This window comes from Elaeis guineensis, chromosome 8 (genome assembly GCF_000442705.2).
Source record: "Elaeis guineensis isolate ETL-2024a chromosome 8, EG11, whole genome shotgun sequence".
Classification (NCBI taxonomy): Eukaryota; Viridiplantae; Streptophyta; class Magnoliopsida; order Arecales; family Arecaceae; genus Elaeis; species Elaeis guineensis.
The window spans coordinates 17,479,484-17,484,843 of NC_026000.2; positions in this window are offsets into that span (position 1 = coordinate 17,479,484).

The window sequence follows — 5,360 nt, forward strand, 5'->3', positions numbered from 1 at the left end:
CGAGAAGCGCGGTATAATATTTCGCTGGAGTCACCTGCGGGGAAGACTTATGGGGGCTTGACCGCTCGTAGGAACGCGGTCGGGTCACGCTATGGAGTTGCGCCACCGCTGCTTCGCCTGGGATGACGTCTGTTATTTAAGTGCACACCGGCAGTTAAGATATTCATCGATCAGTATCGGATGATTCTTATTGGATGATCCGGGATCTGGGGTGGTCAAGATTTGTTTGCCAGGTGGACTTCGGTGTTGGGGGTAGGTAATAAAGAACTGGGTGGTATTTTTGTTATGGTAATTGGAATCATTTGTGGGTCTGACGGTCGGGACGTGGGCCGGTGGGCCAGTGTGGGACGCGTTAGGGAACAGCCCAAGTCTACATCTGTCGGCGTGATCACAACCGTCCGATGAACGGCACTATTTTTTTATGAATGCTTACTCGATTCCTCAAGTAGTAAAACAGTTTACCAGGTAGCTCTAATAAATTATTTTAAAAAATTTCTGACCTTTCAGATTAGACTCAGCAGTGATCTCTGGTTACCAGTTTACCAGGTCAGCTAGAAAAAAGGGCATGTTTACCTGTAGTTTTGTTGCAAGCTGAGGTTAAACTTTTTCTCTTTATGGTGCAGAATATGGGCACATATCTTAAGAAATTCCGTACAAGCTGTATTTTTTTTTATTTCTGATTTTACGAAAGAGTATTATAGTATTATCAATTCAAAAAGTCAAAATTCTCCCAACACACTACGTGTCAAGCTCCAACTTCCCTATAATTTTTTTTTTTTCTCATAAAACTTTCCGACTCCTCCCGACTTTTTTTTTCAATCTCCCCCCTATTCTCCCCGCCACCTCCCACCATTTTCCACCACCTTTCTCTCCATCGTCACTGACATCGGCCTACCCTTCCGATCTCCATGAGGTACTATCATCTTCCTCCCTCCTAATTTTTTTTTCTTCGAAGCTTCTCAAACCTTTCGGATGCCCATCCCCTTCTCCTTTCGATCAAATTCCACCGGATTCCTCCATCCATGTCCATCAGATCCGGCGGGCGGAATGTGTCATTCGATCTTCTCGCCAACAACAGCTCCAACGATGACGGCAGCCTCTCCCTCCGATCAGCCTCCGATCTTTTTCTCTCGAACGGCGGCGAGGATGGCCACTCGACCTATCGGAAGCAGAAATCCAAGGCATCGAAGAAAAGAAAGTTGGCCGAGAAAGCAGCGATGGCCAAAGATCCAGGCCTTTTGGAGAATAAGAAGGGACGGCGACAAGATGGGGCCATAAAGGGGAGGGGAGGGGGGTCGGTGGCATCGAAGCTGAGGAAGGAGGGGGGGTTAGTGGTCGCGTGGAGTCGGATATGATGCGGACAATGGTGGGGCAGGGCCGGGTTGGTAGCATCGGAGCCGAGGGAGGGGAGGGGTGGTTGTCGGTGCTCACGCAGAGCCGTGGGGGTTCGAGTTCATCAGGGCCGAGAGAGAGAACAGGAGAGGACGGCGATGGGATAGGGCCATAGAGGAGAGGGGAGGGGGGTTAGTGGTGCTGGAGCCGGAGGACGTCATGAGGGCAGGAGGAGAGGGGTTGGTGGTGCTAGAGTCGAAGAACGCCACGAGGATAGGGGGTGGGGGGGAGATGGTGGGAGGAAGGGAAGGGAAGGGAAAAAACATATTTGAAAAAAAGAGAAAAAATTATTATTTTATTACTAATAATAATTTAAAATATTATTTTTTTAGAGTATTAATTTTAAAAAAATATTTGGAGAGGGGGAGGACGAGAGGAAGGGAAGGGAAGGGGAAAAAGAAAAAAAAAGAAAATATTTGAAGAAGAAAAAGAAAAAAATATTATTATTTTATTACTAATAATAATTTAAAATATTATTATCTTAGGATATTAATTTTAAAAAGAAAATATTTGAGAAGGGGAGAAAAAAGAAAAAAATAAAAAAAATATTATTATTTTATTATTAATAATAATTTGAAGTAGAAGAAAAATATTAATTTTAAAATAATAATAATATTATTATTTTTTTCAAGATATCATTTTAAAAATATTATTAATAATAATAACATATTATTTTTAAAAAAATTATTTCAAAAAATTAATAATAAAATATTTTTTAAAAAAATATTATTTTTTAAATAATAATAAATATATTATTTTTAAAATATTAATTTATTATTAATAATAATTAGAATGATAACAAGAATACAGCAACACCATAAAAATTATTTTCATGCATCCGGTGCAGACGATGGTTGGGCGAGGCGTGGCGGAGGTGGTGCGGGTGGCCGTGACTTGGGTCTTACACTGTAGGGGCAGGGTCGGCGGGAAGAGGGGCAAAGAAGGAAAAAAAATATTTGGAAAGAGTGAGAAAAAAATATTATTATTTTCTTATTAATAATAATTTGAAGCAAAAAAATATTAATTTTAAAATAATAATAATAAAGATATTATTTTTTTTAAATATTTTTTAAAAAATAATATTTTTATTATTAATTTAAAAATACTATAATAACATATTATTTTTAAAAATTAATTTCAAAAAATTAATAATAAAATATTATTTTAAAAATATTATTTTTTAAAATAATAATAAAAATATTATTTTTTAAATATTAATTTATTATTAATAATAATAAAAATACAACAACATCTGAAAAATAGGACAACAATATCTAAAAAATTATTTTCGTGCATCCGGTCCTGCACAACTCGTGGGTCTTCGACTAGTATTAAAATATGACGGACACGATGAAGAAAGATAAAGTTGGATAAAATGCTTTAGATACTGAACCAATTTTATTTTTTTATTTTAATATAATTCTATCATCCTATGAGAAATTATTTGTTAGAATCGTTCCACCAGGCCTATTGCACCATCTAAGAAAAAGTTCCTAAATCAATTCAAAAAGATGAAATTTTTTCATTCAAGTCAATAAAAATTATCAGCTAGTGGCTAAAATAATTTTTTTTCATTAAAAATTTTCAACCAAGCTTAGATAATAATGTTTTTATTTAATAATAAATGATATGGTAATTTTTTATTGAATTGTGCAAGGTATATGAGGTAGAATAGTTTTAACCAATAATTTTTTTCATTCTAGAAAGTCATGACTTAGGCCTCTCCCTTCGCTAACTGGAATTAATAGTGCTTCCAGCTCATACTCCAATGTTCCATTTGTACTTGCTGCCTGATTTTGGGATCCCTTTTAACTGCCGATTCAAGCAAAATACTTGAACCCAATATTCTTCACAGGTGACTCTTTGCATTAGTTTTTGGAATTTGTTTTGGCATAATTTGGATAATTTTTTTATGCAATTTTTAAGATTTTATAAATATCATTTTCTTGCAGTTTCACCGTGGGCCTCGCACTGATACATTAATTGTCCAATTTTACCTCAGCCTAATTCAGAGTTGCGTGCTTGGCTTTCTTAATTCTTAACTCTGTTCTCCTTAAACAAATCCAGAATTTATACTATAGTCAGGGGAAACTCATTGTTCACCCAAGCAGAAGTTTCTAGGAAAACCAGCGCATTTCTTTTGAAAAACTTGCTCCAAAGTCCAAAGTAGCACACAAAAGAAAAGGCGTAAGAATTTGACCTCCACAATACATGATCACCAGAGAAAACAAGCAGCAAGGAAGAGAGAATACTATTATCTTTTGTCATTGTTTATCATCTATTCCAATCTACCACTTAAAAGATATAAACAGTACATGGTTGGAAAAAGTGGAAGGAGAATGAGAAAGATTTGGATAGGAAGATTCTTCTTAATGGATAGGAAAAGCAAAACACTCATTTTTATGCCGTAATTCACAATCTTGTATTTGTTCTCATAAGAAGAAATTTCTTTGCAAATATGCATGATTTAAATTTTTACCTATTTTTCTATTTGCTCTAAGTTTAGAAATCAGTATGAATTCACTTAAATAAATTACATTTTATTTCCTGACCATTACTTTCTCTTTTACCTGCAACTGTTTGTGCGAATGTCAACAATGACTTGCTGCACTTGCACCCTTCTCCAGTTTATCCCCAAGACCAGAGAAGCATTGAGGAGGGGTATAATGTTTCGTGCTATTCCTACTCGAAGAGGTGTGGATACTTGTAAGAACATGGTCGGGTGTGCCACCTTAGCCCTCATCCATGATGCTTCGCCTGTGCTATCGCAGAATTCGGATGATCTCGATTAGGATTAAAACACCTGCCTAAAAAGAAAGGCTGCCTGGACTTTTTCAATTATTAACCATTTATTTGGGAAATCTTGAGGATTATACTGATCTTTGTCACTACCTTGCAACTTCCTTTGTTATCTGGCAGAGTATGGCAATTTGATTCTTATTGGCCTTCATTCTTGATGAGTAGGTGAGTATAAAGTAGCAAGTAGGGATTAGCCCCTTCTAATCTTTTTTTTTTTTTTTTTTTAAACGCTTTAATATTTTTGTTGGAAGATTATAAGGATTTACAAATTTGAGATATATAAGATATTGTAATGCTACGCAGAGTTGAAATATTCCAAACATGTCCAAGATGGAATCGTACCTGTGCAGGCTACAGAATGCACACCAAGCACAAAAAAAAACATAAATCGAGATGAGTCCACTGGAAAAAAAAAAAAAAAAAAAAAGCAAAAAGATTTAATCACTTCCAGTAAAAAGCATCATTTGATATTTTGAACATTGTTTCTATAATTGGTGTCTCTGATCCAACTTCTTGCATCTAAGCCGTAAGTGGAAGCGACTATTTGATTTATCTGCTACAAACTGCAGGAAAGATATTACAAAACAAGATTTCTCGCATCCAGGCTTGAATGTTATTGGGAAAATTCTAGGTCCTTTATGCATGCCAGCTTCTGGCACGTGATACAAGTAATCTCCCCAATGATCATTCACAATTCAGCATATGACTTCCAATAACCAGACAGATGCCTCAGACGTTACACATCTAGCATCTTATGAGATTCAAACGGTTCATTTCACAACTGTTTCAGGTCCGTGATGTGACATCCCATTGTGAGCCGTTAGAGTGAAAGCATCTTATTGTCTTTTCTCCCTGAATTGTTCTTTCCTTGCTTCACAATCTGGAACTCTTAGATAAATGCACAGAAAAATGGTCGATGGCATCAAACTTAAAACTTTGTAAATTGATACTGAAGCCATGGTCTCCGGTGTGTGGATAATGGTGTGGCACAAAATTTACAGGTCTTGTTCTTGTGCCTTTGGAAATGGCATGCAGTCCATCAATGTTCTGCAAGACCATCTTGGTCCAGAGACTGCCCACCGATCAAACAACAGCAGGACAAGCATTCAGGGGAAACTGCACCGTAATATTTAAATGTACCGCAGATACCATGAAGGAGAACAACAGAC